Below are 15,488 nucleotides of genomic sequence, written 5' to 3' on the forward strand. Positions count from 1 at the left end.
GTAGTAATGCAGTTTTCTGGCAGAAGCTTAAAGAAATGCAGGTCTGCCATCACCTCCACAATCGGGATGTTGCGGGGCTAGCAGGCTGTCCACCAGGATGGAACTTGGTGTGTGGACCTGGCCGCAAACGCCCAACAACAGGCGCAAGACTTCCTGGCTTTTAAGGCTGACATAACTGATACCCTAGGTCAGGTTCCCGTAAATTGGAATGCCATCATAGGGGTCACCCAAAACAAAGGAGAAGGAGCACAAGAATATGGGAACAGGAAGTTTGAAGCTTTCCTTGCACATAGCAGCATGCCTAATACCGATCAGCAGACCCCAGTCTTCCTCCAATTATATTGTGACGGACTGAGTCCTGTGCACCAGGCAGGGCTGGTACCTTTTAACAATTATGATGATTTGGAAAGTTGAGCAACGGCTGTAGATAACCACCAGAAATCTAAGGTAGCTGCTGTTGCACCGATGAATATAACAGATGCCAGCCCCACTGCCGCTGCAAAGACAGAAGGGACTCAAATCAGGTTAAATTGGTTGGTCTGAAGCGTCATAGACCAAAGAGGGGAGTAAGGGGGTTAAAAGAAACAAGCAGGCACTGACTCTCTGTGTAAGGCAGAGAGAGAGAGGATGTAATTGTGCGATCTAGAGCTTCATGTGGTGGAATAGGGTATAGCAGATCAAAGTGAATTGCTTCTCTGTGTGCGAGTTTAATAAATTACTTTCCTCCAGTTGAAATTTTACGATAGTGCAACTGAGGCAGGGTCAGGATTCCTTAGTCTTGGTGGCCATGGTCATTTTCAAGAATAGGGAATTGGACAGAGATTTGAGCTCTGCCATGTGGGAAAGGTGGCATTACATTACATCTGAAAGGTTGTAAGAAGAGTTAACCATTTCAGCACACAGTTGATTTGATTTTGTATCTGCCTGTGTTGGTTACAAAGACAGAGCTGTAGAAATAATTAATCATGCAAATTTTGAGCTTAAACTGGAGAGATTGTAAGAAAGTGTAAAAGTCTTAATTTAGTAGGAATATTTAAAAGTGATAAAAATAAACTTAATTTTGGATTAATCTGGATCAGGCTTTTTGTTAAATTTGAAAATGGATTCTTGATAGAACTGACAATGAAAAGATAAATGGAAAGAATTATTCCCGGAATGTTTGAAGTGATGATGTCAATCTGAGTGAACTTACTCCGCTCCTGCTGAAACAAGCAGATAATTAACCCATTCTGTCCCAGACAGGATGAATCTTTGTGTTATAAGACTTGCAGTAATTTTAAGACATAAAATCAAAAATCTAACTGAAAAGGGAGTTACATAAGATAGATTGGGAGTGCGTATTTAATGATAGGAATTATTATACTGCCATAATGCATTCTAATTAAAATGTGTTACATGGATATGCAAAGTTAGTGAATCAACCACAAAATTGGAGTAGTAGTTCTGAACACAAAGCATACCCTGTTATAAATTTTGTAAAATTTGGGAAGGTTGAAAACTGTATTAGATGCCAGACGGGCTAAAAGGGAGAGCCCACCTATAACACCAAATTGACACATTAATATAATTATAAATGAGGGAAATAATTCAGTGGAATAAATGAGAAAAGAAAATGAACAGGGTAACAAAAGATATGTTATAGAGGAGCTAATAGTAAACAGAGGAGGACAGAATCAAAAATTAGATTCATTGGACACAAGAGAGACATTTAAAGGGATTCTAGGAAGTAGAATGCAGTTTAGGTGATAGGTATAGATGAAGGAACAAAGTTTCCTTAAAAGAAAGAAGAGATAAGATAGACACTAATGGGCAGTTGAAAGCCCACGACACTGTTTTCTGAGTTTGTGATGATTCTGACATAAGAAAATGTGCTGTAAGCAAGTTACCTTAATAAAATGATGTTATTTAGGACAAGATCAAACAATTAAAATAAGTTATGGCCTGGGATCAAATTGAAAGATTTGATCTCTGTTTCAAAGATGTCCTTAGGTTATAGTATTTGGAAAGAAAAAGATTGTACAAAGGCTTTTCACCATAAAAAAGGTAAAACAAGTATTGAAGACTTTTTAGCTATTGTAGGAAGTTTTTGGAAGATTATGCCCAAGTGGTAAAGCCCTCACACGATTTGATAAAGGGAGGAAGGGCTAGTCAGGAGAAGATAGAGGGGGGAGATGCAGAAGTACAGGCTTTTTCAGATCTGAAGCAGGCTTTGTGACAGCATCAGCTTTGGGACTGCCTGATATCACCAACCCATTCCACACTTTCTGTGATGAAAATGATGGAATGCAGGTACTTGCTCAGCAGCACGGGACAGAGTATTAGTGAGAGTGGCCCCTGAACAAGTGAGGTTTGCACCCAAGTGGACCGGACCCTACGACATCATTATGACTAGTGACACTTGTGCTTGTATTGATATGAAAACTGAAGAGTTATAATCTAAAGGATAATGGCTGAACCTGCCATGGTCCCAATATGGGAAACTGCCTGGTATGATGAACGTAACCAGGCGTGGGTTAGCGCCCTGCAACACATTGCAATTGGGTGTTCAATTTATTTTTCTTTTATATGGGGTGTATGTTATTTTTAAATGGGCAATATCATGGACCAAAGGTACTGCTTGCCGGAGCCACCTGAAGAAATAGAAATGTTAAAACTTCCCTAACCTAAATCAAATTCTCTCCTTTTATCCCCAGGATGTCAGCTTGCATGGAAGGAGTTAAATTAACAGTACCGATCTCTAATGCACGGTGCCCCAGGCTCCTTTTGTTTTAAACTCATAGGTCATGGAATACAAATGGGTACTTCAGCTTTGCGGACTTATCGTCCTGGGAGTCTCTTCAGAAACACCCCCCTTGAATGATGTTGACCCGATTCTTCAAATGCAACAGACGCTTGGCGGGCCGAAATCTCATGGGCTACGGAGCACTGTACAACTTCACCGGCAGAATCTGCACTCCGGCAGGAAAAGACTGGAATAAAGATAGGACTTACTTTAATGCTTGGTTACAAGTTTATCCGGGCAAGGATCGTGTGTGCGTCAAATGTACTTCCGATGGGACCACCGGTTGTGTGGACCACAGGTAAGTGCGGAAAAAGGATGGATGTGTTTTTGGAATTATACGTGCACCTGGGTTTGGCCCATCCCAACTGCCCAAGAAGGGACTCGGAGTATGTGGATATTATGAGGAGACGGATGCAGCGGCACTGTCCCTGTATGTTTGTTTTTCCCCTCCTATTACTCCATCGCCCACTCCGTCTCCCTTTCCAGCAATATTGCCATGTCCCACAGTTTTTAAGGGACCGGAAAACAGGATTGTACTTTTAAACGAAGGAGAAATTTTGTATGATAATGTGAAACATGAGATTGTACCGGTTCTGATCAATATTTCTGCAATTTAAATGCCGGAATACTGTTCAGAACAATCTAAAAGCATGTATGTTTTGTTAAGTCAAATTGTTATGAGACAGGCTGCCGACGCCATGGGGACCTCTAGAGTTCAGAGACAGAGGAGAAAAAGAGGGACAGGACAGTTAGTGACGTGCTCACAGGGGTGAACACAGGAACCTCCCTGGTAAATTCCTTGGATATCCAGGGGTTAAATGAGAAGATGGAACAACTTAAATTGATCATGAGGGATCTCCTAAAACAATCAGAGGAAACACAAGAGCCACAAGCAACTTTGGGGGAGGCAGGTATGGATATCCAGTTAGATGCAATAACAGTGCTGGAGGACCATGCTTGCACAATTAACCACTTGATAGACAGAGAAAGGGACGACACTGCACAATTATAACAAGGGCAACTTTGTCATGCATACAGCCTACGGATGGATGGTGGCACAGATATCCAGACGGACCGGGGCGTTGGAAAAATGCACCCTCAAAGGCCTCACCAATAGTTCCTGATTGTGGGATGAGTGAGGCTACTGGGGTGGGGATGGTTCTGATGATCCCTATAGTTACACCGGGCTCAGGACCTTTTCCCTTGTTCCAACTGGAAAACATCGGGGTAGTATGAGGAAATACCTCCCTCCGTTATTACCTGACCGAGACAGCAGCCATACATAGAGACAATTCCTTCTATGGAGTCTCCCTTGCGGGGTGCAAGCAGAGGGGTGACATTACGTGTGCCCCCACCCTGTGGGACAGGGAGACATGGACGAATGTGGCTTCAACCGTACTGAGGGATGCGTCCTGGAGATCGAGCCAGGCTCTGGGCACTTTGCCCGCACAGGATATGTGGGCAAGGGCAAATACTGTGTCTTCACCACCATGACCTCCTATCATTATAATGGCCTGTTATGCATGATCCCCAAACCCAACTTTTGTTTCATACCCCTTCAGCCCGTCACTATAGGCCTAGCTAGGACATTCAAGTTAGGTGCCGAACCATAGAGGCTATCAATGTCACAGACACCCTCCACGATACCTTACAGGGCTATAAAGAACCAGAACTGGCCCCTATCCCACACCGAACAGAAACTCTGAGAGAGCTAAAATTTAGTCGGACACTGAGTTAAGCTATACCACCAGCTACAAACAAAAATTCAGACTTTGGAAAAAGACACCGAAATAGTATTGCAGGAAGAAAGCTGGTGGTAGAGAGTGTGGGTTTGGAGACTGAATGTTAATATAGACCCTTGGATTTGAATCATTTTACACATAATAGTAGGCCTACAACTACTACTAGTCCTTGCTTGGGGCATTATCGCTTGACGATCCTGCAAGAAATACCAGCAACACAAAAGGATGAGGGCCACTGCTAAAGCCTTAAGGGACATGACTCAACATGGCGGGCAGGGTAATTCGGACCAATTCAATTTGATATAACCGACCATTATTCCTGAAATCATGTGACTGCAGCACAATGAGGCAGGGAATATTGGGCGATCCAAATTTTTAATATATTCTATAAAACTTCGGTTTCGGGGGCTGGTGGGGCCAGCCCCTTACCGAAAGAGGGGATTGTTGAAGGGAGATTTAAAGAATAGGTTTAGAGGGAACAATATCCTTGGTCTAGGTGCCTGCAAAACAATTTATATTCAAAGGTGCCTGTATAGCAATTTATATTAGTAGGGATAAATAGTATATAATAAATATATATGAATTTACTGTTATACAATCACAAAGGACATGCATGAAAACTCCACCATGTTGACAGGAGCTCAGGATAGTAAAATGACACAAGGTCGATGCTAACTTTTAGCCACATTCCTGAACACCACTAGCTGGCTTGAGCACAAGCTTATGCACAATAGACCACAGATACTGAAGACTGGTACCAGTCTATGATGAGGTCTCGGATGAAAACCAGACACGGAGGATTAGGGAGGACAGTCATGGGAGATGATAAGGAGGCCCACTAGACAAGGAGTATTGTACACTCAAGGACACCAGATGGGAGAAAGAAAAATAATATTGACGAGGTGCATTGGTGGTTCAGTGGTAGAATTCTCGCCTGCCACACGGGAGGCCTGGGTTTGATTCCCGGCCAATGCAAAGCCCCTTCTTTTATCCGACAGGAAGCAGAGAGTCGGAATAAATTGGTGCTTTTCTGGTTGGCGGATGGTAACTAGTGGCGTGCCACAGGGATCGGTACTGGGGCCTCAACTATTTACCATTTATATAGGCGATCTGGAGGAGGGGACTGAGTGTAGGGTAACAACATTTGCAGACGACACAAAGATAAGTGGAAAAGTGAATCGTGTGGAGGGCATAGAAGGTCTGCAGAGAGATTTGGACAGGCTGAGTGAGTGGGCGAGGATCTGGCAGATGGAGTATAACGTTGACAAATGCGAGGTTATTCACTTTGGAAGAAATAATAGCAAATTGGATTATTATCTAAATGGAAAGAAATTACATCATGCTGCTGTGCAGAGGGACCTGGGGGTCCTTGTGCATGAGACGCAAAAACCCAGTCTGCAGGTGCAGCAGGTGATCAAGAAGGCAAATGGGATGTTGGCCTATATCGCAAGGGGGATAGAATATAAAAGCAGAGTTGTCTTGCGGCATCTGTACAGGGCATTGGTGAGGCCGCAGCTGGAATACTGTGTGCAGTATTGGTCCCCTTATTTGCAGAAGGATATATTGGCCTTGGAGGGAGCGCAGAGAAGGTTCACCAGGTTGATACCAGAGATGAGGGGTGTTGATTATGAGGAGAGACTGAGCAGATTGGGTTTGTATTCATTGGAATTTAGAAGGCTGAGGGGGGATCTTAAAGAGACCTATAAGATAATGAAGGGACTGGATAGGGTAGAGGTGGAGAGATTCTTTCCACTTAGAAAGGAAACTAGAACAAGAGGGCACAGCCTCAAAATAAAGGGAGGTCGGTTTAAGACAGAGTTGAGGAGGAACGTCTTCTCTCAGAGGGTGGTGAATCTCTGGAATTCTCTGCCCACTGAAGTGGTGGAGGCTACCTCGTTGAATATGTTTAAATCACGGATAGATGGATTCCTGATCGGTAAGGGAATTAGGGGTTATAGGGATCAGGCGGGTAAGTGGAACTGATCCACTTCAGATCAGCCATGATCTTATTGAATGGCGGGGCAGGCTCGAGGGGCTAGATGGCCTACTCCTGCTCCTATTTCTTATGTTCTTATGTTCTTATGAGGTACCATGAGTCATGACCATGAGACCATGAGCTGATCATGCACAAGTCCACCTTACGTAATGCCTTTTTTATTGGATCTGTGACTACTATATATCTGTAATCAATATTATTGGACAAGGTCCAGCCGTGATGGGCTGTGTAGATGTTTGAAAAATGTATAAGAATGGATGTTTTTCCTTTGTTCGTCGGAGAGAGGCAGTGGGCTTTAACAGAAGCCATTTCCCCGCTGGCAAAAATAAACCGTTTGATGCGAGGACCAACCCTGAAGGTTGAGTGATTTCTTTGAGATTCTCTCCCGCTAACAACAACTTACAATTCTGAAAGTTACATGGTGGTATAAATGTACCATGTGGTGTGTTACTGGGCCCATACTGACCAAGAAAGGCTTAGGTCAATCCCTAACTTGAGGTGACTTCTCTGATTTCACCAAAAACATTAAAATATTTAGGATAGGATTTTCCATTTGAAGGGGCTTCCTGCCCCACTACCCGAAGGTTAGCAGGGTATGCATCCTCACAGCCACTTAATATTCCGAGGAATGTTAATTGGTTGGAGGTGAGACTTCCACTCCCCATTTTGACAGAAATACTGCCTGGTCCCACTACAGAACTGCTGGTCAATCTGATTAGCCAGCAGATCTGTAATGCCTGCAGCACCAGTACTAGGACCACAAGCAGCCCACAGATTTGAAGTCCTAGAGTTCAGCATCAGGTAAGCGGAAGGGTACTCACAGTAGGGAGGATGTTGGGGGACGGAATCAGGGATGGGGGGTAGGGGGTGATGGGGTTTGATGGAGAGGCCAAAGGGACCCACAGGGGGATGATCTTGGGAAGTGGTGCACCAATGTGGAAAAAGGGTCGTTACAAGAAGGTGTCTCCCTTCCAGCCTGAGGCCCAATTAGGATGACCTGCTCAGCTTCTCTCCCATTTTCCTACCAGCCTCACAACTGACCAAGAATTGGCCACTTCAGGGCCTCAGTTGGGGTGAAGGTGACAAAGAACACATTAAGTCTGCAAGAAGAATCTATAAGATGACAGGTGAAGATGAAGACACCTTAGAAGATAATCATAGAAACCCTACAGTACAGAAAGAGGCCATTCGGCACATCGAGTCTGCACCAACCACAAACCCACCCAGGCCCTACCCCCATATTCCTACATATTTACCCACTAATCCCTCTAACCTACGCATCTCAGAACACTAAGGGCAATTTTTTTTTTTAGCATGGCCAATCAACCTAACCCGCACATCTTTGGACTGTGGGAGGAAACCGGAGCACCCGGAGGAAACCCACGCAGATACGAGGAGAATGTGCAAACTCCACGCAGACAGTGACCCAAGCCGGGAATCGAACCCAGGTCCCTGGAGCTGTGAAGCAGCAGTGCTAACCACTGTGCTACCATGCCGCCCAAATAATGTACCAAGACAAGTTGAAGAGCTAAAGCTAGGCGTCTTGTCGGACAGGGTGATTCACAACATTTTTGGGTATTCCCAAAACTCAATGGTAGACTAGTCAAAATGGAGATTGAGACTGGGGGTGCAGTATCATTGACATCTGAGACAATCTATAATCAGAAGCTAAAGCATCTGCCGTTGAAACCATCAAATGTCATCCTAAGGACGTACACAGAAGATCGTACCATTAAAAGGATACATCAGGGTAAAAGTGAAAATGAATGGACAAACAGCAGAGTTGCGTCTCTACATTATCCATGGGAACTTTCCTGCTTTACTCAGTAGAGCACAATTGGGAAAAATTATACTCAACTCGGGAGCTGTAAATCAACTGGTCAATGAGAAGACTGACCTACAGCAACTCCTGGAAAAGTACAAACATGTGTTTGAAATTTCACTGGGCTCAATGACAGGAGTTGAAGTCCAATTCAAAATTGAGCCAAACAGGATGCCAAAATGTCACAAAGCAGAACAGTACCATACGATATCGGACCAAAAGTCGAAGAACTAGAAAGACAAATCCAAACAGGAGTCACTGAACCAGTTACTACAAGTGATTGCACTTCACCAAAAATGCTTGTACTAAAACCTGATGACTCAGTACGTGGAGATTTCAAGATGACCCGGTATTGTGCGCTGATCAACATCCACTGCCGTTGATTGAAGACTTATTTGCTGGACTATCTGGAGGCCATAAATTCAGTAAAATAGATCTATCACAGGCATATTTACAAATGAATGTTGCTGCAAACTCAGAACCGTTATTCACTATCGTGACACACAAAGGTCTGTTTTGGTTCCAGAGACTGCCATTCAGGATAACATCCATACCTGCTCTATTCCAGAGGTCCATGGATCAAATTCTGAGGGAGCTAAATCTAGTGTTATTTAGATGATATACTCATCACAGGCTCAAGTGAACAAGAGCCCTTGAAGACCCTGGAAGCTATACTGGAATGTTTGCAAAAATATAACCTCCAAGTCAAAAAGGAAAAGTGTGACTTTTCCAATACATCCATAAACTACTTGGATCACATCATTGGTAAAGATGATGCACAATGAACCAAATAAGATGATAACACTTGTGGAAGCACCACGCTCTCAAAATGTGACGCAACTGATATCGTTTCTAGGATCGATGAACTATTATGGTAAATTAATTCCAAATTTAGCAATGCAATTGAAGACATTACACACTTTGCTACGTGCCAAACAGGTATGGCACTGGACAAAGGAATGCGACAGAGCATATGAAGGGGTGAAAGAAGCTTTAAAGAAGTCAGGGATATTGGTTCACTTCAATCCCAAGCTGAAGATATAACTTGCTTGAGATGCATCACCCTATGGAGTAGGCACAGTCATCTCACAGTCATCATGCCATCAGAAGAGCGACCAATAGCCTTCGCTTCACAAACTCTCACTGGAGCAGAAGCAAATTATGCTCAGTATGAAAAAGAAGCTTCGAGTATTCTATTCGGAGTAAGAAGATTTCATCAATACCTTTACAGGCATCACTTTACACTTTTGACAGATCACCGACCCTTGACGACAATCTTGGGGCCATATAAAGTACTCTTTCTTTAGCAGCTAGTAGATTAGAGATTATCTTTGATACTATCGGCACATACCTACAATATTAAATATCATCAATCGGAGCAATGTGCAAATACTAATACTTTGTCAAGATTGCTGTTACTAATAGCAAAAACCTGAAGAAAATTTCATCAACATCCTATATTTCTCACAAGTGGATAGTGTACCAGTGACTTCACCTCAAGCACACAAGAAATGATCCAGTGATGGGGAAGGTTATGTATCTGGTCATAAAATGAACAATGACAGAAGTACATCGTAAAAAAAAACAGAATTCCAGTTCTACATCACATGGGGACTAGTAGGGTGCCACAGGATTCGGTCCTTGGACCCCAGCTATTTACAATCGATATTAATGACTTGGATACAGGGATAGACGGCGCTATAGCCAAATTTGCAGATGATACAAAAATAGGCGGGACAGTAAGTTGCAATGAAGAAATAAGAACCTTACAAGTGGATATAAATAGGTTAGGAGAGTGGGCCAAAATGTGGCAGATAGAGTTTAACGTGGATAAGTGTGAGGTCATGCATTTTGGTTGGAAAAATGGGAAGGTGACTTATTATCTAAATAGGGAGAGACTGTGGGGTGCTCCAGTGCAGAGGGATCTGGGTGTCCTCGTTCATGAGTCACAGAAAACTAGCATGCAGGTACAGCAGATAATAAAGAAAGTGAATGGAATGTTGGCATTTATAGCTAAAGGAATAGAATATAAAGGTAAGGAAGTATTGTGAGACCGCACCTGGAGTATTGTGTACAATTTTGGTCCCCTTATTTTAGGAAAGATGTAGTGGCATTGGAGGCAGTTCAGAGGAGGTTCACTAGATTGATTCCAGGGGTTTGTCGTATGAGGAGACATTGAACAGTTTAGGCCTATACTCTCTGGAATTTAGAAGAATGAGGGGAGACCAAATTGAGGCGTATAAGATGATAAAAGGTATGGATAAAGTAGACGTGGAGCGGATGCTTCCTCATATGGGGCACTCTAGGACGAGAGGTCATATTCTTAGGATAAGGGGTAACAAATTTAAAACAGAGTTGAGGAGAAACTACTTCTCCCAAAGGATTGTGAATCTGTGGATTTCGCTACCCCAAAGTGCGGTGGATGCTGGGACAGTGAGTAAATTTAAGGAGGAGTTAGACAGATTTTCAATTGGTAATGGATTGAAGGGTTATGGGGAGAAAGCAGGAAAATAGGGATGTGGTCTCAGACTTTTGTATCTTTTTCCCTTCGGCCCCATTGATGTAGACAGGGGCATGTCCTCCACTACGCTTCCTGAAGTCGATGACTATCTCCTTCGTTTTGTTGACATTGAGGGAGAGATTATTGTTGTTATTATTTTGGGTGTCCAGTTCTCTTTGTGATGGCTGAGGTGTTGAACTGGAAAGCACTGATGCTCACATGGGTACCTGGCACAATTTGATTTTTAGTCAGTATTGTTGAGCTGATGAGGGCAAATTAAATCTAGAATCAGCAAAGAAAGATTGTGGAAACCATGAGCAGAAGTGTTTTTGGGGTTAACTGGCATTTAAAATTTCCTGATCTTTGGCCAATTCTATCTGAGTTGCACTGAGAAAACTTACAGAAATCTAATGGCAGGATGCTCAGCAAAACAGCAATATCAATATTTAACAACTTGCATATAAATTAAACCAAGTGAAAAGGTTAATAATCACACAAATTTTAAAAATCACATTAGCTGTAGATGGGTTAGTTAGGATTGGGAAAGCATTAGGATTGTAACAATGGTAACCCTAGGAGTAAGCTGCAATATTTCAGGTTTATTAATGATATTACATTCAACATGTCACAATCATCCCAATGCAATTAAATGGGTTGAAGTCCAACTGCAGAGAATCATGCTCCTGAATCATGAATACGAGTTTAAAGGAGTATACTGGGAGATATCGGGGGATTATTTGGAAGTGCAAATTCGGTAGTCAATTCAGTACAACTGCCTGAACTGAATAACTATTCCTCCTGGGTTGTCACTGACATTGGAAAGGGACTGCAATATGGAGCGTATGGAAACGAACATGCATTGACGGCCGTAGATCTACAGGGTGAGGGACTCTTAAAACCATTTAATCACATAACAGAAGGGATAATTAAGACCACTGAGGCACAAGTCTTGCCAGAGGCCTGCTAGATGAGGTTAGCTCTGACATTGAAAATGTGAGATTTGGAACCTTTCCCCAACATTTATCTCCCTATATAAATTAAACTTTCTTAACATTCACGGAGACAGGCATGAATTAGTGATCACTTGACTGAGTGGAGGTACAGTGATTTATTGTGCTGGTCCCACAAGAGAATATAGCCAATGGGATCTTTAAGGACAGATACAGATTTAAATCACTAGGGACAAATGAAGGGGGCTGGGTTCACCGAGTCAAGTCTGAAGGATATATAATCTATTAGGAGGGCCTGAACAGAATGCTGTTCAGAATCAGGGCGTTACATAGTGTGTACCTGTTGGACCCTTGAGCTTCCAGGGAACATCAGCAAGATAATCGTTGATATTTTACCATTGAAGGTGGCATTTAAAGCAGTACAAGTGAATCCCACACAATAGTGCATAATCACACCAGATTGAGATCATCTCTGGGGGTTTACTTTGTGAAAGCAGTCACAGCTTTTGTCTGCAATTGACAGACTCATTGACTGTTCCACTTATCTTGTTTGATACCTGGTGGGATGACTCGCACATTGACAACTCACCAAGGAGAGTGGTCCGACTGGGCATCCTAGAGGTTATGGAAATTGCTCATGAATATGTCAGGCACCCCAAAGAACAGACTCATAAGGGATGCATACAAGTGAACCTAGCTACCTAAATAGCCACCAGATTGAAACAATCGGGGGGTGGACACCATCGGTGGGACATATTTCTTTCAGGAGCACAGTAAACCATCTAACTAACTGTTAGATGGTGGGAAATAATCAGGATGGGATGTCTATCAGGATAGGGGTAATGTTACTATGGACCACTATGATGTGCTGTTATCAAAGAAGATCTGCTAAATTGCCAGTTCTGGCAGTGCCTCACTATGCTCCCAAGGCACCCTGTAAAAAGAAAGAAGGGGGAAAGTTAGAAGCTGAGCTTTACAGCAGGGAAGTTTAGGATACCTCCCGACATCTGGATGACTGGCCATCCGAAGGTTTTGGAGAGGTGTTCTCAACATCATATTGGCCTTTTTGAGTGGTTACCTAATGGCCAAAGGCGGATTGAAATCACATATAATTATAATCACATAAGTTTAAAAATCACCTAAGCTGGAAGCTGCTAGACTCAGTCACACCAGGAAAGCTAAAGCCACAGGTCTTGATTAAAGTAGACCCAGATAAGTGTCAAGGACCATAAAACTCCTAGTTACAAGGGAGGCTTTGGAGTGCTGTGGACTGTGCACCAGCTGGCATACTGGAGCCCTTGCTATAGCTCATAAATAAAAAGACAATCTTAAAACTCTGAAATGATTTGCCTGGTCACTTGAAGGGAACAAAGTCTATAAGCAGCTGACAACCAGCAGCCCCACAACACCAAGCTTCCCAAAGGCACTTTACAGGAGGAAAATGAAAATATTTGATACTGAACCAAAGACAAAATCAGGGCGCATGACCAAAGGTTTGGACAAAAAGGTCGGCTTTAAGCTGTGTGGTGAAAATGAAGTGGAGAGATTTAGGGAGGGAATTCCGGAGCTGAGGGTCAGTGCAGCTGAAAGCACGAACACTAATGGAAGAATGATTAAAATCGAGGATGCGGAAGAGACCAGAATCGGAAAGTTAAAGAAGGTTGCAGAGAAAGGAGGGGGAAAAGCCATGGAAGGACTTGAAAATAAGGATGAAGATCCTAAAACTGAGGCATTGTCAGACCAGGAGCCACTGCCAATCAGCAATGTGTGTTATAAAAACAGAAAAGGCTGGATAAACTCAGCAAGTCTGGCAGCATCTGTGGAGAGAGAAACAGAATTCATATTTCAAGTTCTACTTCTGTAAAAGGGTCATTTAGACCTGAAAATTTCTCTCGCCGCAGAAGCTACCAGACATGCTAAGTTTTTCCAGCATTTTCGGTATTTTATTTCAGATGTCCAACATCCGCAGTATTTTGCTTTTATATTAGCACAGGGGTGATGGTTCAATAAGACTTAGATGAAACAAGTATCCTGGCAATAGAGTTTACGTAGAGTGGAAAATGGGAGTTTCGACAGGATAGCATTGGAATAATGAAGTCATGAATTACCGATGGTACGGATGAAAGTTTCAGCAGCAGGTGGGCTGAGGTATGGTCAGAATCTGGCAATGTTTCAGTGGTGAAATTTTTAGTGATTTAAAGTTTATTTTTTAGTGTTACAAGTAGGCTTACATCAACACTCCAATGAAATTACTGTGAAAATTCCCTAGTTGCCACACTCCAGCGCCTGTTCGGGTACATAAGAACATAAGAACTAGGAGCAGGAGTAGGCCATCTGGCCCCTCGAGCCTGCTCTGCCATTCAATAAGACCATGGCTGATCTTTTCGTGGATGCAGCTCCACTTACCCGCCCGCTCACCATAATCCTTAATTCCTTTACTGTTCAAAAATGTATCTATCCTTGCCTTAAAAACATTCAATGAGGTAGCTTCAACTGCTTCACTGGGCAGGGAATTCCACAGATTCACAACCCTTTGTGTGAAGACGTTCCTCCTCAACTCAGTCCTAAATCTGCTTCCCCTTATTTTGAGGCCATGCCGCCTAGTTCTAGTTTCACCCGCCAGTGGAAACAACTTCCCTGCTTTTATCTTATCTATTTAAGATCACCCCTCATTCTTCGGAATTCCAATGAGTATAGCCGATGCTGAAAGATGCCCTCATAAGAACAGGATATGGCGCTCGACTCATCGATCGAAGGTTCAGACGCGCCACAGTGAAAAACCGCACCAACCTCCTCAGAAGACAAACACGGGACATGGTGGACAGAGTACCCTTCGTCGTCCAGTACTTACCCGGAGCGGAGAAGGTACGACATCTTCACTGGAGCCTTCAACATGTCATCGATGAAGATGAACATCTCGCCAAGGCCATCCCCACACCCCCACTTCTTGCCTTCAAACAACCGCACAACCTCAAACAGACCATTGTCCGCAGTCTCCAGGAGAACAGTGACCATGACACCACACAAATTTGCCACAGCAACCTCTGCAAGACGTGCCAGATCATCGATACGGATGCCATCATCTCACGTGAGAACAACATCCACCAGGTACATGGTACATACTCTTGCAACTTGGCCAACATTGTCTACCTGATACGCTGCAGGAAAGGATGTCCCGAGGCATGGTACATTGGGGAGACCATGCAGGCGACAACGGATGAATGAACACCACTCGACAATCACCAGGCAGGAGTGTTCTCTTCCTGTTGGGGAACACTTCAGCAGTCACGGGCATTCAGCCTCTGATCTTCGGGTAAGCGTTCTCCAAGGCGACCTTCACGACACACGACAACACAGAATCGCTGAGCAGAAACTGATAGCCAAGTTTCGCACACATGAGGACGGCCTCAACCGGGATCTTGGGTTCATGTCACACTATCTGTAACCCCCACGACTTGCCTGGGCTTGCAAAATCTCACTAACTGTCCTGTCTGGAGACAATACACATCTCTTTAACCTGTGCTTAACCCTCTCTCCACTCACATTGTCTGTACCTTTAAGATTTGATTACCTGCAAAGACTCGCATTCCAACCATTATTTTGTAAATTGAGTTTGTGTCTTTATATGCTCGGTTGGTGAACAGAACTCCCACTCACCTGATGAAAGCTAGTGGCTTGTGCTACCAAACAAACCTG

General features: G+C 43.4%; 1 non-coding gene across 1 annotated transcript; it reads left to right on the forward strand.

Annotated features, from left to right (window-relative positions):
* The first annotated feature begins 5,428 nt into the window (after window positions 1–5,428).
* Window positions 5,429–5,499, forward strand: trnag-gcc (transfer RNA glycine (anticodon GCC)). The gene has a single exon. It is a non-coding gene; the product is annotated as a tRNA-Gly (tRNA).
* Window positions 5,500–15,488: the final 9,989 nt, after the last annotated feature.

The sequence above is a fragment of the Mustelus asterias genome, chromosome 1 (assembly GCF_964213995.1).
Source record: "Mustelus asterias chromosome 1, sMusAst1.hap1.1, whole genome shotgun sequence".
Classification (NCBI taxonomy): Eukaryota; Metazoa; Chordata; class Chondrichthyes; order Carcharhiniformes; family Triakidae; genus Mustelus; species Mustelus asterias.